The sequence below is a fragment of the Oncorhynchus nerka genome, linkage group LG22 (assembly GCF_034236695.1).
Source record: "Oncorhynchus nerka isolate Pitt River linkage group LG22, Oner_Uvic_2.0, whole genome shotgun sequence".
Classification (NCBI taxonomy): Eukaryota; Metazoa; Chordata; class Actinopteri; order Salmoniformes; family Salmonidae; genus Oncorhynchus; species Oncorhynchus nerka.
The window spans coordinates 70081725-70106863 of NC_088417.1; the positions used below are offsets into that span (position 1 = coordinate 70081725).

Below are 25139 nucleotides of genomic sequence, written 5' to 3' on the forward strand. Positions count from 1 at the left end.
CATACGTACATATGCCAACCAGAAGCCATGGATTACAGGCAATATCCGCACCGAGCTAAAGGCTGGAGCTGCCGATTTCAAGGAGGGGGACACTAAATCCGCATACTTATAGGAAATCCCCATATGCCCTCAGAAGAACCATCGAACAAGCAAGGCGTCAATACAGGACTAAGATTGAATCCTACTACACCGGCTCTGACGCTCGTCGGATGTGACAAGGCTTGCAAACTATTACGGACTACAAAGGGAAACCCAGTCATGAACTGCCCAGTGATGCGAGCCTACCAGACAAGCTAAATTACTTTAATATTCGCTTTGAGACAAGCAACACTGAAGCATGCATGAGAGCGCCAGCTGTTCCGGACGACTGTGTGATCACAATCTCCGTAGCCGATGTAAGCAAGACCATTAAACAGGTCAACATTCACAAGGCCGCGGGGCAAGACGGATTGACAGGATGTGTACTCAGAGCATGCTTGGACCAACTGGCTCGTGTCTTCACTGACATTTTTTTTACCTCTCCCTGACCGAGTCTGTAATACCTAGATGTTTCAAGCAGACCACCATAGTCCCTGTGCCCAAGAAAGCGAAGGTAATCTGCCTAAATGACTACCTCCCCGGAGCACTCACGACGGTAGCCATGAAGTGCTTTGAAAGGCTGGTCATGACTCACATCAACACCATCATCCCGGAAACCCTTTACCCACTCAAATTCACACACCGCCCAAACAGATCCAAAGAGGATGCAATCTCAACTGCACTCCACACTACCCTGGCAAAGACCTGGCAGTGTGGTGCCAGGACAACAACCTCTCCCTCAACATGAGCAAGACAAAGGAGCTGATCATGGACTACAGGAAAAGGAGGGACGAACACGCCCCCATTCACATTGATGGAGCTGTAGTGGAGCGGGTCGAGAGTTTCAAGGTCCTTGGTGTCCACATCACCAACCAACTATCATGGTCCAAACACACCAAGACAGTCGTGAAGAGGGCATGACAACACCTTTTCCCTTTATGGAGACTGAAAAGATTTGGCATGGGTCACCAGATCCTCAAAAAGATTTACAGCTGCACTATCGAGAGCATCCTGACCGGTTGCATCACTGCTTGTTATGTCAACTGCTTGGTATCCGACCGTAAGGCACAACAGAGGAGGCCAAGCGTCCTGCCATCCAGGACCAATATACTAGGCGGTGTCAGAGGAAAGACCAAAAATTGTCGAAGACTCCAGTCACCCAAGTTATAGACAGTTCTCTCTGCTTCCTCTCAGCAAGTGGTACTGGGGTGCCAAGTATAGGTCCAACAGGCTCCTTAACAGCTTCTACTCCAAGCTATAAGACTGCTGAACAATTAATCAAATGGCCACCCGGATTATTTACATTGACCCCCCCCCCCTGTTTTTACACTGCTGCTACTCACTGTTTATTGTCTATGCATAGTCACTTTACCCCCACCTACATGTACAAATTACCTCGACTAACCTGTACCCCCACACATTGACTCAGTACCGGTACCCCCTGTATATAGCCTCATTATTGTTATTTTATTGTGTTATTTCTTAGTTTATTTAGTTAATATTTAGTTAACTCTTTTTCTTGAACTGCATTGCTTGTTAAGAGCTTGTAAGTTAGCAAGTTCATGGTAAGGTTGTATTTGGCGCAAGTGACAAATAATATTTGATTTGTTTTCCGTATATAAACTGTAATTCAGCAAAATCTTTGAAATCGTTGCATGTTACTTTGATATTTTTGTTCAGTATATATGACCAGGGTTGAAAATATACAGTAGGCTATAGAGATCCCTAGAAATACCAAAAGACACAGACAAATGTGTAATATTAATCTGTTTATTTTCACACAATTTGTAATGACATTTTACACTGTTTGCATTCAATCATTTGCTTTCTTTATAACACTATTCTCAAAAATGTAAAACAGTTATTTGAAGAAAAAAAACATGTTTACGTAACAACATAATACAATACAATATATTGGACAAAATCATATGCTGTAAAGCTCAAGATATAATATATGTATCTCAAGAAGCATTACATTATCACTATTTAGTCATAAAGACTCTTACAAAGAAAAAAGCCAAAAGTACCAAACATTACCCAAACTCCCCTTGTGTGTTTGTGAGAGAGAATACATTTGTTCTTGCTTTTTGGATACATGATGTGCGCTTGACATAAAGTGTCTAGTCGGGTGTTTTGGCATTAAAGGCCCAGTGCTCTTTGCGAAGAAGCAATTTTTTTCTTATTGACCATTATACTTAAAAAATAATCACAGTAAGGTACTTAACTGTTACCTACAAATTATATTTGATATTGAGAATAAAACAACTGCATTGGACCTTTAATACATATACAGCGCATTCGGAAAGTATTTCCGTTAGAGTTCCTCTGTGAGAGTTCCTCTGTGAGAGTTCCTCTGTGGAGATGGGAGAACCTTCCAGAAGGAAAACCATCTCTGCAGCACTCCACCAATCAGGCCGTTAGAGTAGCTAGATGGGTGCCACTTCTCAGTAAAAGCAACATAACAGTCCACTTGGAGTTTGCCAAAAGGCACCTAAAGACTATCAGACCATGAGAAACAACATTCTTTGGTCTGATGAAACCAAGATTGAACTCTTTGGCCTGAATGCAAAGAGTCACTTCTGGAGGAAACCTGGCACCAATCCTACGGTGAAGCATGGTGGTGGCAGCATCATTCTGTGGAAATGTTTTTTCAGTGGCAGGGACTGGGAGACTAATCAGGATCGGGGGAAAGATGAACAGAGCAAAGTACAGAGAGATCCTTGATGAAAACCTGCTTCAGAGCTCTCAGGACCTCAGACTGGGGTGAAGGTTCACCTTCCAACAGGACAAAGACCCTAATCACACAGCCAAGACAATGCAGGAGTGGCTTCGGAACAAGTTTCTGAATGTCCTTGAGTGGCCCAACAAGAGTCCAGACTTGAAAGTGATCAAACATTTCTGGAGAGACCTGATAATAGCTGTGCAGCGATGCTCCCCATCCAACCTGACAGAGCTTGAGAGGATCTGCAGAGAAGAATGGGAGAAACACCCCAAATACATGTGTGCCAAGCTTGTAGCGTCATACCCAGGAAGACTCAATGCTGTAATTGCTGCCAAAGGTGCTTCAACAAAGTACTGAATAAAGGGTCTGAATATTTCTGTAAAAGAGATATTTTTTACTCATTGTCTGCAAAAATGTCTAAAACCCTGTTTTTGCTTTGTCATTATGGGGTATTGTGTATAGATTGATAAGGGGAATTTAAAAAAAATGTAATCCATTATAGAATAAGGCTGTAACATAACAAAATGTGGAAAAAGTGAAGAGGTCTGAATACTTTCCGAATGCACTGTATACTTAGAAACAAAAAGCCAATGAACCCATTTAACCCACCTTTTTGTTTCTAAGTATACAGTGCATTCGGAAAGTATTCAGACCTCTTCACTTTTTCCACATTTTGTTATGTTACAGCCTTGATAAACTATTTTTGGTTCCAGGTAGAACCCGTTTGGGTTTCATGTAGAACCCTTTAAAAGAGTTTAGGTGTGTGTGTGTGTGTGTGTGTGTGTGTGTGTGTGTGTGTGTGTGTGTGTGTGTGTGTGTGTGTGTGTGTGTGTGTGTGTGTGTGTGTGTGTGTGTGTGTTAGTGTCTGGACAGTGTACGGAGTGCGAAGGGTCAGGGGGTGCCTCACCCCCAAAGCCCCTTGGGACATCTTGCCCTCCTTTCGCTTGTCCTCTTCTTCCCTCCTTCTCTCTTTCCCCCTTTCCTTTCTCTGCCTGTTCTCATTACCCTTACCTGCTGTCCTCCTCTCCTCTGTGTCGCTGACTTTTCTCTTGCAGTAAGTTCAGCCCGAACCCAGTGGCCCTGTCGCCTGGGGAACAGCCACTGCATACCAATGACAAGGGGAGAGGAGGAGAGAGCGTTCTGCTCTGCTCCGTCTGAGAATGCCGCCCTTCAGCCACCCCGTCCGTCCCTTACACCTTGGCTACCTACTTCTCTTCGTCCTGGGAAACAGAGGGAGACAGAGAACACAAGAGAGAGTGAAATAAAGAGTGAGAGGGAAAGAGAGGTAAATGAAAAAAAAATAGAAACAAGAAAAAAGAAAAAAGAAAAAAGAGAGAGAGGGTGATAGAGGCAGAGAGGGGGGACATACATCAGTGTTTTAAGTGACTGCAGTGGGACGGGGCAGACTAAAAGGTTGTCTGGTGTCTCCCTGTGCACAGTGGGCATCTAGATCTGCAGAGCCACATGCCCCAAACGACTCTGGCTAATTACCCAGCTCCAGGCTGTCTGTCTGGCAGAGCAGCAGCCAACACGCCTGACATTTCTACTGACTCATGGCGAGACAATGCGCAATGTGGACCAAAATGGAGGAAAGTATCATTAAAACACAGAGACTAATATAATTAAAACACAGAGACTAATGTCTCCAAATGTAAAATAATAATATGGCTGAACTGAGGGTAAGGTTCGAGATGTTAATGAAGTAAATAGTGTCCTTATTCTTGGCAGACCAGTCACTGTTTTACAGTGACTGTGATTTGGTCTCTTACCTGTGAGTGAGCATACACTGAGAGAGAAAGAGAGGGGGGGGGCTCCACAGTACCTAAACACGAAAGGATAATGACAGCAATTAGTGGGAGAAGGAAAACCAGGAAAAAAGGATGTTAACAATGACTGGAGGACGAACATTTCAGGACCATTCCGGGGAAAACAGTCATTTGGATTCATATATCTGAGTCACACAAACATTCAGGAAGAGTAATTCACATCATAACCATTCAGTGTGTGAAATATGAGTTTATTTTAAATATATATATGTATATTTTACCTTTATTTATTTAACTAGGAAAGTCAGTTAAAAACAAATTCTTATTTTCAATGACGGCCTAGGAACAGTGAGTTAACTGCCTTGTTCAGAGGCAGAATGACAGATTTTTACATTGTCAGCTAAGGGATTCTATCTTGCAACATTTTGGTTACTAGTCAAACACTCTAACCACTAACCACTAGACTACCTGCCGCCCATGCCGTGAAATATGAGTAAACAGATTGTGTGTCCATGTGACCAACTATGCATGGGTTGGGCAGTGCAGTGCACTCGAGAAAACACAAGGAACTTCCTCTGTCATCATTTCTTTGTAGTGACACAAAGGAAGCCAGAATGCAGGATTTGAGTGTGTGTGTGTGTATGAATGTGTGTTTGTGCAGGTCTGTGTGCAGTATCTCTGGGACTAAGTCTACAGTCTCTTTATTGACCACGTCCTTGCCGGGTAAAAGGTACATTCATTGGCCCAAGTGTCTGGTGGCCAACTAACCAACGGGTTAAAAGCATTTCTCTGTGGCGACACAGCCAAGCCAGCTGTAGGTCACATTCAAGTCCCAGAGTCTAATTATCCCAGCCAGTTGCGGTTCAATAACTCCAGCAAGCCTGCAGCAAGATACCGCGTTTCCGTGGCAACACCTCTGACGAAGTGAGAGGCAGGGAGGCAACCGTGGATGTGGGGAGGAGGGAGGGAATGGGGGGGTACCCAGCTAGAACACCATCATGGGCCGCACTTACATAGATAGAATGCACACATAACACATGCACATAGACATGCACTCAAACATGCACACACAGACACACACTCAGGCAAACGTAAAGTGCCATTGGACATGTTAGTGAACAACATTAGTTGTTAGTGAACAATAACCATATATTCAATACCACTGTCTAGACATCAGTGTCTCTATACTCCATCCCTATGCCTTTGGTTAAAACGATGTCTCAGTGCAGCCAGAGGTAGATACTGTCCATTCGATAGTGTGTTCACACACCAATGTTCAACTTACTGTAATGAACTTTATTCCTGGCCACCGCTGGCCTGAGCATAAAATGGAAAACTTGTCCCTTTGTGTTTTTGTGCCGTTGATTATGGTTATATTGTCTAAAGTGCTAAATGGTATATTGTCTTTAGCACTACATTCCCCCAAATGGATTATAACAGAAAATGACATTTGCTTTCATGGGGACGAACACCGGGGTGTGTGCGGGGAAGTGTCATTTGTGTGTTCAGGTGACTGGCTGGCTTCCTGCCGCAGTGTCTGGAAACTCAGACATAGTGCCCCCCCCACACCCCGTGCCTCAGTGGTCCGTCCCCTCCACCCCCCCTACTCACCATGCAATCATACACACCTGCTGTTCCCCCCCATCTACCTGAGATAAGAGATCCGCTGGGCTCCAGCTCCACAATGCCTGACAATCAAGGGTAGAAAACAAGACGATAATTCCTTTTAATCCATCTGATTTCTGTGTCAACTCTGTCCAATCAAAATGTGCCCTCTTTAGAATAGAATGCAATCTTTTTCTTCAACACACCCTTGGTCTGTCGGCGAACACTCTTTAATTTAGAATAATCTGGAACCAGGGTTTATCCACGGCTGGTCAGGGATGGAATCAATATTTTCTGCTGCAAGAAACTGATGACTAACAGAGACCATGGAACTACATATTGAAAGATATTTATGTAACAAATGCCTTGATGAATGTGGTTCGCAGTATATCACACATTTTTGCTGAGCCAGAGAATCTGAATGCTGTACAAAATGTCACACTGGTTGTTAAATGGAAATAGAAATGGATAGATGGTTGGAGTTTCACTGAATACATTTATTGTGTCAGAGGCATATTTGATCTCCTTTTTGTTAAACTACACTATCCAGGCCTCTTCCGAAATGTCTGAATGCACTAATATGTATCCTATATGTCCAATTCCAATCCATATTACTAGAGATTTATATGGTTTTAATTACTCTAAATCAGTGGTTCCCAACCTTTTTCGGTTACTGTAACACCAACTGAATTTTGCTCTGCCCGGAGTACCCCTGAAGTACCCCCTCATGTGCATTTTACCAGTAAGCCTATGGCGTCATGAGTCTTCGGTTGTCACTAGTTACCACAGCCACATAGTCAAAATTGGCAATATCTACAAAAGAAATGCATGATTTCTTAATTTAAGGTTAATGTTAGGCATAAGGTGTGGTTAGGGTTAGATTTAACATCAGATTTTAAGAAGATAAATTGTAGAAATAGGCAGGATTTAGCCCTATGTATGACTGTGTCTGTGATTGTGGTAACTAGTGATTACCTAACTGTCACGCCCTGATCTGTTTCACCTGTCCTTGTGCTTGTCTCTACCCTCCTCCAGGTGTCGTCCATCTTCCCCAATTATCCCCTGGGTATTTATAACTGTGTTTTCTGTCTGTCTGGGCCAGTTTGTCTTGTTTGTTCAAGTCAACCAGTAGTTTGTTTCAGCACCTGCTTTTCTCCAGTTGCTCTTTTTTGCATCCTGGTTTTGACCCTTGCCTGGCCTGGCCTGACCCTGAGGCTGCCCTGTGCCTTTGCCCTTACTCTGGATTACTGACCTCTGCCTTACCTGACCCTGAGCCTGCCTGCCGTCCTGTACCTTGGCCCCACTACTCTGGATTATCGACCACTGCCTGCCTTGACCTGTCGTTTGCCTGCCCCTGTTGCAATAAACATTGTTACTTCAACACAGTCTGCACTTGGGTCTTACCTGAAACCTGATACTAAGTCTTAGTACCCCTGGTTGGAAACCATTGCTCTATATGGCTAAATGGTAAGAGGGGATTTTGATACATGACATAACATAATGTAGAACTGCTGTTGCTGATGATCAATGGGAGAAATTACAAGACAGTATGTTTACCTCTTTAACTTGAGGACCCACCTCCACAGTGGTTCACGATATCTCATTACATAAAGTCAAAACCAGCTTCAGACAAGAGTTCTGTCCTACTGTACCTTCTGTCTATATTTGCTTCAAAGGAATGAATTAGCATACCTCTTTTTTTTTTTACATAAATAATATAAACAATTGAGAAAATTGCTGATGTCTAATGATACACATAAAATGCCATAAGGTATGAGGTGGTTTCTTATTTGTCAGCACTGATAGTTTTCCCCTGCTCATTTTCAATGTTTTCTTTGTTCATTTTCTTTTTGCAGAGTAAACAAACACTTCTCCATCAGAGGTCATCAACCTTCAACATATCAAAACGAGACGAGGGAGGGAGAGTTCATTGTTTGAATTGTGAATTGTCTAAATTTACAGGGATTTTACACTACATCTCAGAAACCTGCAATGTTTGAGCTATTCATTTATTTCAATGTGTCTGTCTTAAAATTCTATCTTTATCCCTCGTTCTTATTTGATGTTGTAGAATCCACTAAACAGAGGAAGACAATAAAGGAAGACCAAAGATATAATTTGCAACTTGTAGCCTGGAGATGACCAAAAGTCATATCCAGAATTTTATTTTACTCTATTTTTGGATTCTCTTCATGCTGTAGTACAGTATTTTAGCCTTTGAGGCTACTGTACTGCATTTCAATGCCAAATAAATCCATCTAATTTGCACCAGTTTCTAATTGTAAAATAACTTGAAATTTCACAAAAGTTTTCTAGGGCTAGGCTGTTCCCTATTGAACAGTGTTAAATGCTAAAGTCCTGAGGGTTGCTGAGATGATTTCACTGTGTAATATATTTATGTATTGACTCCTTCAGATGAGAATATGGGTTGAGAAGAGCAGGGCAGCCAGCCTGCTTTGTTAGTGTTGTGGGAGCTAGCAGCCTAGCGCTGAGTTGAAGATTTCATCAGTGGGTTTCCGATGAGTGCTAGCTGCCTCCGTGCCTGCCAGGCTTTGCCACGTGTCAGACACATCCTAATAAAACTGTCTAACTGTTTTGTGGGCACCAGCTCTGCACCCGCTGCGTCGTGTCTGACTGCTTGGTATTCATGGGGGCATGGCACTCACTCCTTTAGCTGTTGCTGGGGGCTCTGTGGCACAGACACAGACTGATTAGTTGGCATCAGCACTGTTCACTATGAACACCAAACAGGGAGTAGATAGGGAAAAAACATAATTAGTGAGTGTGTGTGTGAGGAAGAGAGAGAAGAGAGAGAGAGAGAGAGAGGGGGCATAGAGAGAAAATCAATTGTTTTTAAACTGCATTTCTAATGTGGGTAATTTAGCAGAAATTTGTTTTTTATAAAAGCAAGCTGCCTCGGGAAAAGCAGAAAGTTAAAAAATGAGGTCAGCTGTTAGGGTGAATTAATTTACACCTCTTTAACAGTGAGATCAGTGTTAAGGACAGGGGGAATTTGTATGAGTTTGTAATTGGATTGTCTTGGCCAAAAGTTATTTGATTTTGTATAACGACAAACAATGTGTTTGACATCCTAACTGAAATCTTTTCCATCTCCCTGAATTAAGATGAATTCCTGAGGGCCTTTCCTTTATTTCAAGGAAGTCGGTAATTTGACATGGAATAAGTTTAAAAAAAATCCTTTACACATGAATGAAACATGACTGAAATAAGTGAGGGCTCGGAATTCATCAACTATGCAATGCAAAATACTTCTTTTTGTATTTTTTATTATAATATATAGGTAAACTGCTTGAACATCACCTAGTTTCCATAATAATCTTGTAGATCTTTATATATAATGTTGGTAAATAAATAAAACCAATTTAGAAAACAATATGGTAAACTGTTTACATGGATAAACAATGTTATGTGCTGAACAAACATGTATTATAATTCCATATAGTGTATAATTTATAGTGCAAACACAGTCATTCATAAAAACTGTTTATTTAAAAAACAAATGCTTTGTCTCATACAGTTAACATTGATGATAGCAAATGTTTCCATTAGAAGAGTAATTGAAGAGTATTGTTATTCCTAACTTCAGGTTGGCTGGGTTGTGGTTCTTAACATGTAATTGAGTCTTCAGGGGAACTTATTTCTATCAATGTAGTTTCAAATCATAAAGCAGTTACAGGGATGGTCAAATTAAAGCATGCTTTCAGATGACTTCATAGAGCATTGAAAGATGAAGTTGAAGAAATATCTGTCTGCTATATAGTCAGGTCCATAATTATTGGCACAAGAGATAAAGATGAGCAAAAAAGACTGTATGAAATAAATAATACAAATACTGAGCTATAATGCATGCAAAAAAAGGGAAATTATATCATTTTTATACTAATACAACAAATAATAAAATACATCTCAAAAAGATAACGACACAAACTTTTTCAAAAAATGAGTTTTTTTGAACACATTTGGAGGGATCTTAGATCATCATCTTTCCAGATCCTTGATATCCTTCATCTACCCTTATGGACTGCCCTCATTTCACACCACAGGTTTTCAATGGGGTTCAAGTCCAGAGACTTAACATTTGGATTTTGTGGTCAATTAACCATTTCTTTGTGAATTTTGATGTGTGCTTGGGGTTTTTGTCTTGCTGGAATATCTGTCGGAGGCAACCAGGTTTTTGGCTGAAATGTCCTGGTACTTGGTAAAGTTCATGATGCCATTGACCTTAACAAGGGCCAACAGGACCAGTGGAAGCAAAATAGCCCCATAACAAAGATGCACCACCATATTTTACTGTATGTATGAGGTACTTTTCTGCATAATCTTCTGATTTTCGACACCAAACCCACCACTGGTGTGCGTGGCCAAGGGTTCTATTTTCATGTCATCTGACATGGTCAAGATCTTTGGCATCGAAAAACGAAGCATATGCAGAAAAGTTCTTCATGCACCTACGGTCAAATATGGTGGTGGATCTTTGATGTTATAGGACTATTTTGCTTCCACTGGTCCTGGGGCCCTAGTTAAGGTTAATGACGCCATGAACTTTACAAAGTACCAAGACATTTATTGCCTAAATAAACTAGTAATTTCATAAATAAAACAAATATATTGAATAGCTCTTGAAAATATGGGCAACCTTTTTCCCCTCCGTATCCACAATGTGCGTAAATGAGGCCCATACAGATGACTTGCCTGTAGTTTTTTCCTCCCTGTACTCTCTTTCATTCAGTTTCTTCTTCGCATCAGCAAAGAATGACAGTGTTTCAGAAACTCACTTTATATAGATTAGGGGCTATCACTCTTTCCCACTGCAGCATCCTCCTCTCCCGTAACAAGTAGCCTATTTTACTCTGCGTCATTTGCAGTGGCTAGTTTTCATAAAGCGAATACCATTATGCAGTTTTGTCACAAAATTATAATTTATTTTGACACATTATGTTCGATGAAAGGGCAGCCCCTGACAATCATTTAAGATAATAAAATATAGGCTACATTACAGTAGACAAACGGAAAACAAAGACAAAAATCTTTCTTCAATATAATAATTCAGAAGGTTAAACTCAGAAAACTGTCATCAACATGGTTTTATTTTGTAGTCTTACTGTAGGCCCGCCAGGCTGGAGTAGATGTGCTCAAAGATGCCCTCTGATGGTTCGCACAAGCATTAACGGCAACAGTGGCTGACAACAAAATACTATGACGTCACACACTGTAACGTGCAGTACCGTACCGTGGCATACCGCAGTGTATCGCCATATGACGCAACTACTAAGTGAGGACCCACTGTAAGGGCGATCATACATTGTACACATAGGGATGTAAGCGAGGGCTAAATCGTTAGTAATGCTCATCAAGAAAGAAACCTATGTTTTAATTTCACTACCAACAATGATCTCTTTCGGTCCCCCTTCCTCATCCCCCTTTTCGCTCTCTGTCTTCCCCTTCCCCCCTTTCCCCATACATCCTGATGTGTGTAACATTGATGTCAGCAGCTGTTCCGTCCCGACTCCACCCTTGGCAGGCACATTGGGTTGCTACTGTAGTCGCTCGTGCCCTCCGCCAGCGTCCCAAGAGCCTAACCCGTGATTTTTCATGAAGAGAGCTCACAAGTTAGGGTCTCAGGGAGCAGGAGAAGTACAACAGGGTCCTGGCACTGAGGAGCCGCACACAGTCAGTCAGTCGGACAGGGGTGTGAGCAGCATGGCACCCTTCTCTCACTACCACCACCCCTTGGTGCCTCCCTCCTGCCCCAAAACCACCTCCACGTGTATGTCTGGCCAGTGTCCTGTCCGGTCTGACCACTTGGGTAATGTGCTGAAAGGCTTCGTCAAACAACAGTCGCCTGCTGTGGAAGAAAAAAAGTCCCCATTTTTCCCCTCCTTCACTGCAGATAACTTATTCCTTCATTTCAGAGAGCTCGAGTAAAAGATAAGCTGAATGCTCCGCACACAAAGAAAGGCATAGACAGATGTATCAGAACACACAGACGCCACAAACACAATAAATTGTAACACCACAGAAACACGATAATAATAGCAGAGACAAAGATGAAGAAGGAGATATGAGAGAGGTCAAAGAGAGGAAAAGAGAGGAATAAGGTTCGCTGGAGACGATCAGAGTTACATTTTCCAAGTCGCAGGGCAGAGCCAGCCTCAGACAGGCGAGCAAGCACTCTCTGCTCTGCGCTAACTAGCCTTTGTGCTGGCAGAGGAAAGCCCCCCAGCCAGGCAGACAGTCTCGCCTCTTTGTCCTCAGAGCGTCGACATGCACGCGGATCATCAGTCTACATCTCCCTCTCCACCTAGGGATGGATGGCCCCAGTGCTGACCACTGCACCGGACCCTCCAACCCGTCGCCTACAGTGACCCCTGCACCGGACCCTCCAACCCGTCGCCTGCACTGACCACTGCTGATCACCACAGCCACCGCCAGGGAGGAGAGCTGACCACCTGACGGCCCCAGTCTGAGGGCTTCCATTAAGGGGGTGACCCGGAGACTCTAACCCCCCCCTCCATGGATAGCCTCAGTCATAAATGAAATAATGAGAAAATGTATCATTACGTGATGCCGCCACTCTCTTGGCTGACCAGCTTTTGCGGAAGTGGCAGGTAAAAAACTATACTAACCAGAGTAAGATAATAACAAAAGAAACACAGAGCAGCGCATCTTCCAGAACTCGTGCTCCCCCACTCCACGCCTCTAACTGCACCCCCCTCCCCCCTTCACACACACTGCTGTCTCTACTGCTAACAGTCTCCCCCTGCTTTCACCCAATCCCCCTCGCCCCACTGCCATGGTGGCGAGCTCTGCACGGTACAGAAATAAGTTGTCACCACCACAGAGCCGAACAAGAAGCCACATTCAGTCACAGAGCTTTCCTCTCATCACAAATACAGAGTTCAGACACACACAGAGTACAGACACAGGCGGTGGTAACCAGAGCCACACAATCATATTGCCATGAAAGAAACCAAACTGCCCTGTCATGAATCTTAACAAAGCACCGCAACCAAAACATTTACATGTCATTTTCACCCCTTGTTCACCCTATACAAACCCTCCTCACCCCTCCCCTCCCAACTCCTCCCACTAATAGTTAGATAGATGCCTTTCTCAGGGGAACGCGGAGCAAAGCGGACGTTTCCGGAAACGCAAGTGTTCTTTCTTGCGCCTCGCCTCACACACTCCTCCGTGTCTCTGCCGACTACGCCTCTGTCATCTATCTTTAAGCGAGGGATGAGGGGGGAAAGGACAGAAAAAGTAGCAGGGAAAAAATAAAAACAGAAAGGGAGATGCTGAGGAGTCCGGGGCTGAGCCAGACGCAGGTCAGTGAGGTGGGACACCTCTCCTCCCCCTCCTCCACCCCCCTCCCCCCTTCTCCCCCTCCCCTCACCACTTGCATCATCAGCTCCATCTCACCTCCCCCTTAGGCTCCAGGACCACCAGTCGTGTCACGACAGTGATCTACCCTGTTTTTCCCACGTAGGTCCAACACCAACACCACAGTGACAACAAGGCCATCAAAAGAAAATGGTGATGCCAAAACATTTTGTCTCCCAAAACACTGCCCACATGCTATTCCCATCACCCCCTCCTCCCCATCCCCAGGTCTCTACCTGTCTGCTCGTCTCTGTGACTCCCGTCTGTGGCTGCTCACTCGCCCAGAGTGGTACTACGCTACGGCAGCGGGAGTCTGCAGCTATAGCCCTCCCTCTCTCTCTCTCTTTCTCTCTCTCTCACTCCCATACAACCTCGGCTGGCGCACACATTCCACCTGTGCTGATGATCAATTCCAACGCCTGGCTGGTTGGCCAAGGAGCAGGATGCTCTAAGGTGGCTCATGCTGTCACACAACAGACACACAACACAAGGCACTGACATATAACACAGAGTACGGACGCCATCACAGACATGTAAACACAAAACTCAGACACAGTCGTCGACAAAACAGTAGTACACAGACAAATTGACAAGGACAACAGACCAAAAACTCCAAGAGATACTGTCACAGTCCCCCATTACACAAGATACAGACACCGACACACAATGACAGGGTCACCTAACACTGAAAACTGACACTGCCATAATATTATGACCTAAGCGCTGAAGCGTGCACACCGTCAGATGACAGTCTGACAGGACTGTATTTCATCAGTCAGACCATACAAAGTATACCATAATAGCTTTATAAAAATATTCAATAGATACTCAATTAACAGCATACACCTATAGAGATGCTGAATGACACACAAGCAGAGAAAAATCACAGAAATCACAGGACATGATTGTTTGTGAAATTCTCTGCTTGGATAGGTTTTGGACAGAAGTGGCTATCTGTTTCTCTCTTTCTAGAAGCTCGTCTATCTATGCCCTTAAGACTCCACACCACATCCACACTACAGTGCTGCAGTTAATAAAGGAGGACCTTTAGCAAAACCATTCCGTCATACTGTAGACGCCCTGCTGAATACTGATTAGTTAGAGACATATAGTCTCACGTAGGCTATCTGTACGTCTTTGTCCTGCACACTCCAACAGCGTTCAAGCTTCACTGTCCTCCCCATCCCAAACACTAAAATGATGAGACAGCAAATGGAACGAAGTCATAAGACAGAGCAAAACAAAGGAACAGACAACAAGTGTTTGTTTTTTTCTCTATCTGAATGAGATCTGCCCTTGGCGGCTCATCCTAAACTCAGAGCCCCCGATCTATCAACCTCAACACCCTGGATGGATTAGGGTTGTGACTCCGTACGACAAAGAGGGGAAAGGTAAAGGGGGCCTGCAAATATCATCATTGATTGGCTATTTGCTTTTATTCAAAACTGCGAAACCCCCACGTCATGGCTTTGCTGCAATGCAGAGATCCTTCAGAAAAATCACTCTGTTGCCTCACACACAGGCATCTGTATTTGAGCCCAGAACAAGGTCAAGACTAAGAACGTCAACAGTTTAAAAAACTATGGTATGTTACATTATCTTCCTTCTGTAGCCAACGTCACTACCATGGCAAGGTTGAAGTCTATATGCGAGTGGGTAAGGGTTAGCAGGCCTGGTGATGGCAATGGTGATGCTGGGGGTAGGGGTGTATGAGAGAGGGGAGAGAGAACAACGGGTGGGAGGAAGAAGGGGAGAGAGAATGAGGGGAGGAAGGGAGAGGGGAGAGAGGATTGGTGATCAATCAGCTTCATTATAGCCGTGTCACTGTAAAGTCTGGAACTACTGCTGCCCCGCCTCGCAACACACACACACACACATACACACACCACCGTGCTTCCTTAGACGCTCCAATCAGCGAAGAGCTAACCCCCCTCCAACACACACACGGCTAGACATCACGCTTTGACCCTCCTCTCCTTCCCCCTCCTCCTATTCCCTCTCCTCCCGTTTCCCCATATCCTCTCCATTTTTCTAGTCTAGACTGTATAGCGAATCTTGGAATACCACGGTTGGTCATTTTTTAACTGGCTGAGGAAACGTGTACAATGTCATAAACATGAATGACCCTGGGTTGTCTTTAATAAGTTAAAGTAAAAATCTAAAAGATGAAGGAATGAGAGTAGCAGGCTGGTACAATAAATACATCTCCTCATTCCTCTATGATGCAGCACTGATATAAAAGAGAATGTTGTCATGACAGGAGTACAATTATTTACACCACAGAAATAACCAGACTGTTCTATGTCTCAAAGAAACCCAAAAAGAACTTGCAGTGGAAGGCAGTGCAGACAATGACTTTGAGAACCATTATGCACTATCAAAACGCTATGACACCACCCATTTTACAATAAGTCTGAAATCAGATGGCAGTGTCTTAAGACACGCGTCAATCACAAAGGTTTCCAGGCAGGCAGGCAGGCAGGCAGGCGGCACCAGTGGTGGCGAACAGGGAATGTGAGTAGCACAGTGGGGGGCAGGAGAGGCCAGAGATTGAGATGCACAGCGCCTCCCTAGCCTTTCCCTCATATCATCAGCCAGCGGGACATTAATGACGATCATGTCTTGTCACACTAGCTGACTGGCAGTCGAGGCGGGCGGGCTGGTGGGACCCGTCAGAGGACCCTGCCCTTGCCCCTGCTCTTCTCGATCAATACCATTGATCTGTCCCAGGGGTCAAGGGGCAAGAGCATATCGATAGGGGAGAGTGGCTGACGCAGCAGCAGGCCGAGGAGAGAAGAGGAGGAAGAGAGGATAGGAGGGGGGGGCTGACGCAGCAGCAGGCCGAGGAGAGAAGAGGAGGATGAGAGGATAGGAGGGGGGGGGCTGAATGAATCCAGACAGATCAATGACACACCCGTCTGCCATGGATGTGTTATGGTTATTCATTTGCCATTAAACTAACCACATTAAGGGGATATCTCGTCTTAAGGAAAAATACTAGCAGCCATGCAGAGACCTCACCAAATCACAGTCTGCTACAGCCATATGAAGTGGGGAATTTGTAGAGAATTAGTAGCTACCTGTCTGGCCAGTGACACCAGTGGCAGTATCTAGTCCCTCATGTTTTTATTTTCTATCAACGTCTCTGGTGTTTACTGAGGGCAGAACCAGCAGACCAATGGCCTTGTTGAAAGGACCCTCACTCAGACAAAAGCATGAATTAATTTAATTTGCTTATGTATTATGTCCAACAATAGACTTACTGAAAATGCTCAAGATACACTTCTCTTAATAGGGTTGATTTTTTTACACATGCGTAGTGGCTAAAAAATATTCCACAACGATGACATCAAGAGCCTAACATTACTTTTGCTAATGCAGCTGGACCTGGCTTAAGCTAAGAGAGATTTGATATCCACACATTTAATTCCTGTGTACAGATGACATAAAATTGAGATTCCTCGCTATCTCAGTTCCTTGGGATGTCCCTACCACATTGAAGTTTACATTTAAAATCATTAAGGTAAGGATTAGAGCTAAGGTTAGGGTTAAGGTTAGGGCTTAGGGTAGGGACATCCCAAGGATCCCGGGATAGCACAGCAACAACCTTAAATTGATACAGTATGTGGCAAGAAATAAAGATAACTTGTTTTGATGGTAAGTTGCATTTCATTAGAAGACAATTACATGCCTCCTCCCTAATATAATTTGCTTGGAAAACATTTCATCTTTACAATTTTGCCTGGCATAACACAAATTAAGTAAATAAATGTTGCTAGCATGACCTAGGATGCAGGATAAATCCTTAATACAATGAAATCAGTCCAAGGATCTTGGAGCAACAGGCTTGTTTACAGAGCTCTCTCAGTCAGTGTGCTGTTCTGTTATTAAGGAGGCCTTGGTTGGTGCAGTGAAAGAATAATCTCTCTTTCTCCAAGTCTCTCCTCTCCTATCTAATCCCATGATTTATTTGTCCAACCTCCCATAAATGGAGGCGCAGCTGGAACCAATGACTCCTACCCTGCTTGGCCTGGCCGCTGAGCCAGCTGGACCAGGGAGTGCTGAGACAGCAGAATTCTCCAGGACCACGTCCTCTTCGCCTCGGCCCCACTAGTTAGATACATCTGGACGACCCATTCAGTTCAGAGGTGAGGAAAGATGGAGAAAAACTGAACTCTTAAAATAAACTCTGGGCTCCGGCCCAATGCAGCTTGGCTCCTCTAGTCTGTTTAATAACTGTGTGTGGAGGGTTGAGGAGGAACGGTATGAAGCCAACCAAGGCTTTTGAGTACCTGGCTGTAATTTGGAAGGCATATGTGTATAGGACATACTACAACATAATTATATTTGTTTCTGAAAAACTCAAGTGAAAAGTGAGAAGAGAGATCAACAATGTGTCTATAAATTGGGACTGGAATTAAGACATACAGTATTTCACGTTAGGTCTCTTCCAAAAATTCAGACATGGTTAATTGAACGTTCTCCACATCATTCAGAACATGAACCTAGATCCTTTCACTCAGTCTGAGCCCCAGAGGGCTAGACTGACTGAAGTGCAACACTATAGTGGTTGACTGGACAGAGCAGAGCAGTCACCACACAGAGATCCCACCCCAGCAGGAGAGTCAGCTAGGAGGCCCCATGCAGATAAAAGGCCCTTCCTCTTGGGGTTTCCAGGGTTTTAGCAGGATCAAGCTAAACAACACACTGTCAACCTGTTGGCATTGTGAGTCGTCCGGGGCTGAGGGGGGTCGTTGAGCCTACATGGAGAGGCCTCTCACGCTCTGCCATTGAACACCCATTAATATCACTCTACATTTGTTTGGCCCCTAATTGATAGCTGCTAAGTCCCTTTCACTGGGCAGCCTGTGTTGATAAGAGGCTCCATCAGCTGAGAGGCTCTCGGAGGCCCTATAGGCTAGCTGTTGAGATACTGCTGCAGGGTCCTTAGCTTAGTGATGAGCTTTTTGGGCACTAGGGTGTTGAACGCTGAGCAGTAGTCAATGAACAGCATTCTCACATAGGTGTTCCTTTTGTCCAGGTGGAAAAGGGCGGTGTGAAGTGTGATTGAGATTGCATCATCTGTGGATCTGTTGGGGCGGTATGCGAATTGGAGTGGGTCTATGGTATCCGGGATGATGCTGTTGAAGTGAGTCATGACCAGCCTTTCAAAGCACTTCATGGCTAACAACGTGAGTGCTACGGGCGGTAATCATTTAGGCAGGTTACCTTCACTTTCTTAGGCACAGGGACTCTGGTGGTCTGCTTGAAACATGTAGGTATTACTGACTCGGTCAGGGAGAGGTTGAAAATGTCAGTGAAGACACCTACCAGTTGGTTCACGCATGCTTTGAGTACACATCCTGGTAATCCGTCTGGCCCCACAGCTTTGTGAATGTTGACCTTTTAAAGGTCTTGCTCACATTGGCTACCGAGAGCGTTATCACACAGTCGTCCAGAACAGCTGGTGCTCTCATGCATGCTTCAGTGTTGCTTGCCTCGAAGCGAGCATAAAATGTATTTAGCTCGTCTGGTCGGCTCACACCATTGGCAGCTCATGACTGGGTTTCCCTTTGTAGTCCATAATAGTTTTCAAGTCCTGCCACATCCGACGAGCGTCAGAGCCGGTGTAGTAGGATTCAATCTTAATCCTGTATCGACGCTTTTCCTGTTTGATGGTTCGTCTGAGGGCGTAGCAGGATTTCTTATAAGCGTCTGGATTAGTGTCCCGCTTTCAGTACATTTCTAATTCAGTATGAAATGTACTGTAGACAAAGAAAATGGATCCACATATGCATTTTGTTCTCCTTTGTGGTGATCTGACTCATTTTACAAGCTGTGAATGACTGCCAGAAAGAAAGAGAGAGCCAGAATCAGAGCCCTGATCTTAGTAGACAGACCTTCCAAGGCTGGGGCAGGTTTAAACCACAGACCAGACCACATATCACTACTCCTCCCCATCGTCATTGTAGAGGACAAGGGCCCATAGATTATAACTAAGTCTCAGTGCATGGAAACATATAAACATACAGACTGTTCCCTCCCATGCTGAATAGTTTAAACATTACAGCAGTCTGTCTGTCTGCTGAAGCAGTTTGGGGAATGGCCTTGGTTCCAGGCAGGTAGTTAGGTGGGATAATCAAGCCACTAAACCCCTTGAGAAAGGCACTTAACCTGGTTGAACCTGGGAACTATATTCTGCAGTGCAAATGGATATGTAATAAAAGCTGTGGGCGATGTCAGTTGTTTTCTGGAACAAAAGCATCTGCTAAACAGAAAATCTCAGATTTATTATGATTATTACATTTCATACTTGATGTTTATGTCCAACCATCTGGGCCTCAAAGTGTGGCTGGGATTCGCCACTCAGCTCACAGGAGATTGGTTGTGATAATGTCAACCCACATGAACAAATACTTACTATAGAATTCTGTAGTATACTGTAAAATACTATACTACACTGTAGCATCCCTCGATCATGTGTAGTAATTACTATAGAACACTGTAGTATACTGTAGAATACTACAGTTAATACTACAGTATACTACAGTCTGCAAAGAACACTACAGTAATGTCTGAAATAAGTAGTTTTACTATAGTAATACTACAGTATTTAATTTGCATATACCCCCCATATCCCAATTTGTGCCGCCCATAAGTGAAAAACCTACAAGTATAGACCATATTTTGTTCCCTACGGGTTATAGAAAAGAGCAGAAGCTCTGAACTATCCATTCCGACCGCAGTCTTAGAGGTTATGGACAATTTGCTCTTTTAGAATTTGTCCAGTAGGTTCCCTCAAGGAGAAAGCCCCCCACTTATATGTCAAAGATAATAAAACAAAAACACTATGGTAAATAATACCGTTGCCTATACTACAGTCTGCAAAAACACTACAGTAATTATTATAGTATATGCTACAGGTTTTTTTACTATAGTAATACTACAATTATTGTATGCTACAATAATATCTGCAAAACACTAGAGTAAATACTACAGTATACTACAGTCCACAAAACACTACAGCTGCGTTCAAATACCCATACTAACATACTTACTATACTATACTACATACTATATACTGTACTATTATTTAATTTTATTATACTGTAAATGAACAGTCTCCTTTCAGTTGAGTGTACTAGTGCTTTGCCTGTCTACCGGATGCTGTTGCTATACAACTTCTTGCTAGTTTGTTAGCATAGCTAACAAATTACTAGCCAGACATCTTACGACTTATTTGACAGTGTCCATTGAGAACGCACAATGACTATACCACTTAGCTAAGCTAAGAATGACGTGAATAATCAAGTCAATAAACATTGGGTAGTTAGTTAGATAGCATATAGTTAATTTTGGCAAGTTGGATGTACAAGTAGCCAACTAACGTTAGAACTGTAGCTAGCTAACAAACCGGTTGTCACGCCCTGACCTTAGAGATCCTTATTTATTCTCTATGTTTGGTTAGGTCAGGGTGTGACTCGGGTGGGAGAATCTATGTTTTCTATTTCTTTGTTGTTTTTGCCTAGTGTGGTTCCCAATCAGAGGCAGCTGTCTATCGTTGTCTCTGATTGGGGATCGTTGTCTCTGATTGGGGATCATATACAAGTTATAATTTTCCGTTTGGGTTTTGTGGGGTGTTGTTTTCCGTTTTGTATCTGTGCCTGACGGAACTGTTCACTTTAGTTTTTGTATTCGTTATTTTTGTTTGAGTGATTCTTGACAATAAAGATCATGAACACTTTCCACACTGCTCTTTGGTCCACTCTTCCTTGCGACGACGAGCGTTACACCGGTACATAAAAGCAACTGCTGTAATGATATGCGGTTCATAAGGTTAGCGTAGCTAACAAATTGTCAGACAACATAACGTAACTTATTTGAAAAGGCATTACTTTATTACATTGCTGAACATTTTCTTAACAATTGTCATAATTAGTTAAAGCAATGAGTTTGGATCTGCTCGTCGGACTTCGGCTGCATTTTCTTCAAATCTGAAAATGTTGTGAAACCATGCCCATTTTCTGAAGAATTGCATTATGGGCCCCAAAAGCTCAGAAATAGTTTCCACTGCTTGTATACTTCATATTTTGGCGAATTCAGTACGACATTCGGGATCTTTTGGCATACTAAGTATACTATGACCAATAAGCATACTACATACTCAATTTATGTCACAAATAGTACAGATAGTGCTATAGTAAACTATAGTATATTGACCTAAACTATTTTACTGAGTTACAATTCACAAGGAAATCAGTCAATTGAAATACATTCATTGGGCCCTAATCTATGGATTTCACATGACTGGTAATACATATATGCATCTGTTGGTCACAGAAACCTTTATAAAAAAGGTAGGGGAGTGGATCATAAAACCAGTCAGTATTTGGTGTGACCACCATTTGACTCATGCAGCATGACACATCTCCTTCGCATAGAGTTGACCATGCTGTTGATTGTGGCCTGTGGAATATTGTCCCACTACTCTTCAATTGCTGTGCAAGGTTGCTCAATATTGGCGGGAACTGTAACACGCTGTCGTACACGGCGATCCAGCCTTTCCCAAACATGCTCAATGGGTGACATGTCTGGTGAGTATGCAGGCCATGAAAAAACTGGGACATTTTCAGCTTCCAGGAATTGTATACAGATCCTTGCGACATGGGGCCGTCCATTATCATGCTGAAACATGAGGTGATGGTGGCGGATGAGTGGCACGACAATGGCCTCAGGATCTTGTCACGGTATCTGTGTGTATTCAAATAGATTTAGTCCATCCACACCAGACGCAATCAGGACACGCAAGTTGAAATAGCTAAATTAACTCTGAACCAACTATATTAATTTGGGGACAGATCAAAACACATTAAACATTCATGGACATTCAGCTAGCTAGCTTGCTGTTGCTATCTAATTTGTCCTGGGATATAGACATTGGTTAGTTATTTTACCTGAAAAGCACCACGTCCTTTTTTCTTGTTGAATTTTTACCCATTTTGAGTCACCAAAATTGTGTGTTCTCTACTCCGATAATTCATCCACAGATAAGAGGAAACCTAGTTAGTTTCTAGTAATCTCTCCTCCTTCAGTCTTCTTCTGACTTTATATAGCGGTTGGCAACCAACTTTAAGGTGCATTACCGCCACCAACTGGAATGTGTGAACCTCAGATCATCTTTCAATCCCCCACGTGGGTACAGAATATACTGTACTCCTAAAAACCAATGAGGAGATGGGAGAGTCAAGACTTGCAGCGCATCAAGCATCAAAAATAGAACCAAGGTCTATTTTAGCGCCTGCTACGCAGACGCTCGAGCAGTTTGGATTAAATGATTGAATAACATGTATGTGTACATTTATATTGAAACACTCGCGCACGCATCGTGGGTGGTGTGGTCAGCATCTTATGGTAGAGAAATTAACATTAAATTCTCTGGCAACAGCTATGGTGGACATTCCTGCAGTCAGCTTGTCATTTGCACGCTCCCTCAAAACTTGAGACATCTGTGGCATTGTGTTGTGTGACAAAACTGCAGATCTTAGAGTGGCCTTTTATTGTCCCCAGCACAAGGCCCATCTGTGTGATGATCATGCTGTTTAATCAGCTTCTTGATATGCCACACTTGTCAGGTGGATGGATTATCTTGGCAAAGGATAAATGCTCACTAACAGGGATGTAAACAAATGAGTGCACAACATTTTAGAGAAATAAGCTTTTGTGCATATGGAAAATGTCTGGAATATTTTATTTCAGATCATAAAACATGGAACCAACACTTTACATGTTGCATTTATATTTTTGTTCAGTGTATTTTTTCATGTGGGAAGGCCCTGGCCTGCACTGGAGTCGCCTTGACTGACGGAGGCTACGAAAACACAGGAACACTCAAATGACTCAGGGAGCGATATGAAACCAGGGGAAACTGGTTGTGTGAAATAGGTTCCACCACAAAATGATGTCTTGGTGAGAAATTGAAATGGACCTTTAGCAATAACAGAATAGCTTGACAGTATTAGGATGTGAAACGTAACAGATTCCCTTGCTGCGAACTCCATCACCAGCAGTAAATGGTGAATTGCTGTTTTAACAAAATACAAATTATATTAGATCTATTACATAATGGCCTTACAAAAAACACATCCACACGATAGCAAGACACTATAATTAATTTTCAAAAGCATGAAGAATTGGGCATTCACTGTATTCCCTCTGCAGATAAATCAGTAATTCCTTTAATATGCTATATATTCATGGATAGTGAAAGAACAATTTTAAAAATCCTTTGTTTGCTGTGTGCTTTTTTTGTGCTTGGGGAGATACTATACAGTGGATGTCTAACATTACAGATCCCCTGTGTGATTGACGCAGTGTGGTCATTCCTCCCTCCCTACCAGAGTGGATGACAACCACTCTAAAAATACACAACTTTTCAACCTAACACTAACTGAAGGTTTTGTGCCCCTAAAGGCAGACTGACCGTGGGTCTACTGGCATGAAAGGTCAATTAGAAGCCTGTGTAGGGAAAGGAAAGGCTATGACACGATACCCATTGTCACCTCACAAAACACTCCAACAATTCATTCTAATGAGAGCATACAGATAAAACAAAGCAAATCTAATTGTGGATCATCATGAGACTTGATATTTGTGTTTTCTTCAAACAGCTGCACATTTAAAATAAGAAACAGACATAACTCTCTCTTTTCCCATTATGTAATACATTTAGGTAATTTACTTCCTATATTTATCATCTTTTATCATGCACACTTAAATTAAAATAGTGCACAGAGAAAAAACATTGACGGTGAGATTTTGACATCATGGCCCTCAAAAACAGTTGGCTAATGTAAACCAAGCCATGCTATGCTTTGAAAGACATGATGAGGGTCATCTCTTTGCTTGATGTCATGAGTGTGCTCCAAGGAAAGCTAGAAGGTTGTACAGTTAACTCCCAGGGTGTCATTCTAAACCATACAACCTACTACCTCAACCCGGATGCACACATTTTCAGTAGGCCTTCTTCTTGTCTTGTCCTCTACTTCCAAACCAAGAACAATAGTATCTTCTGAATTGTACTGTAGTCTCCTTTTCCATTCTGGAGGATAAGGTTGCGTCCATTAACATCAAAAGTTTGGAATTTGCTATTAAATAAAACTGAAACATTATGGTTCATGCTTTGTTAGAATAATCTAAATGTTCTATTCTGCCTGGAACTCCTTAACACCACATAGAACACCAAATATCTATTACCGAAGGATTAGTCATTTTATAAATTAAGGACATCAAAGAGACAAAAGTTACCATTAAAAAAATATGTTGTTCACACCACAATGACAGAGACCCACAGAGACGAGCTTGTGATGTCAGATTTGCCACAAGATCGGATCTACGGGTTTTTGCCAAGTGGTTAGTTGGAAAGTATCAAAATAAATATGTTAAATTACACAGAAAAATACAACATTACCCTATGCCACAAACCTGGGCCAAGCTGTGTCCAAAGATGTTACTTTATGTATGAGTCTACTGTAACAAGCCGTCAAATCAAAATAATGTTGTCGATAGGT

The 25139-nt window shown here is 42.9% G+C and overlaps 2 long non-coding RNA genes and 1 other non-coding gene across 8 annotated transcripts in view; 1 reads left to right on the forward strand and 2 right to left on the reverse strand.

Moving 5' to 3' along the window:
- Positions 1–1834: 1834 nt before the first annotated feature.
- Positions 1835–25139, reverse strand: part of LOC115105574 (uncharacterized) — an 81817-nt gene continuing 58512 nt past the window's right edge. For 5 of the 6 annotated variants that reach the window (XR_003859884.2, XR_003859886.2, XR_003859887.2 and 2 more), the window contains exons 3-5: positions 6195–6254; positions 4570–4622; positions 1835–4020 (exon numbers count right to left, since the gene is read on the reverse strand). This is a non-coding gene — a long non-coding RNA (uncharacterized LOC115105574). The remainder of the gene's footprint in view (positions 4021–4569; positions 4623–6194; positions 6255–25139) is intronic. The other variant, XR_010460549.1, reaches the window with a different exon arrangement.
- Positions 20333–20387, forward strand: LOC115106052 (U7 small nuclear RNA). Its single transcript, XR_003859969.1, has one exon. It is a non-coding gene; the product is annotated as a U7 small nuclear RNA (small nuclear RNA).
- Positions 21445–24659, reverse strand: LOC135563813 (uncharacterized). The gene is made up of 2 exons (XR_010460550.1): positions 22527–24659; positions 21445–22323 (listed from the first exon to the last, which is right to left on the reverse strand). It is a non-coding gene; the product is annotated as an uncharacterized LOC135563813 (long non-coding RNA).